Below are 877 nucleotides of genomic sequence, written 5' to 3' on the forward strand. Positions count from 1 at the left end.
TGGTAAGGGAAACCTTTACTGTACATGCTGATTTTATTTCTGCCTGCTGCTATAATTCATTATGGAGAGATCTTCTCTTGAATTTCTATTTGGAAAATCTACTACGACTGCAAAGGTAGTGGATGAGGCGCCAGGTGAGAAAGAGGTTCCATACAAAATACCTATGAAAATTATTGAACGTGTTGTGGATAACCGCTATGAAGGGGATGGAACTGTCCATCCGGGAGATCATTTACTGTTTTTACATGAATTATGCGGGTTATTCAAGTGTGCATGTATTGCTATGGATGAAGTTAGGAAGAAACTATTCTCTATATCGATGTCTGGTAAAGCGGCGCATTGGTATAAATTGCTGAAGAATGGGGATTCTCTTGATTGGAAGGATATTGTGCCTCTATTTTATTCTAAATTCTATCCTCCAAGTGAAATTCACAAAGACCGAAACCGCATATATAATTTCTGGCCTCATGATGGAGAGAGTATTGCCCAAGCATGGGGGAGATTGAAGTCTTTAATGCTCAAATGCCCCATTCATGAGCTTCATGGAAATATCATCATTGATAATTTCTATGCAAGACTTTCTTTTCAAGATAAAACCTTGCTGGATACTACTTGTTCTGGATCATTTACACGCAACAAAGAAGAGTTTAAAAGGGACCTTCTTGATCAGATTCAGGAGAATACTGAAGGATGGGAGAACGACAAAGATAGAGAGTCAGGTATAAATTATGATTATAAATGCATTGAAATTTTTATGAATACTGATAAATTTCGTAATATGAGTGCTACTTATGGTCTTGACCCTCAAGTTGTTGCAATTTTTTATAAAGCTTTTGCCTCACATTTTGAATTGCCTAGGAAGAATTCTGATAAGTAT

The sequence above is a fragment of the Lolium rigidum genome, chromosome 7 (assembly GCF_022539505.1).
Source record: "Lolium rigidum isolate FL_2022 chromosome 7, APGP_CSIRO_Lrig_0.1, whole genome shotgun sequence".
NCBI lineage: Eukaryota > Viridiplantae > Streptophyta > Magnoliopsida > Poales > Poaceae > Lolium > Lolium rigidum.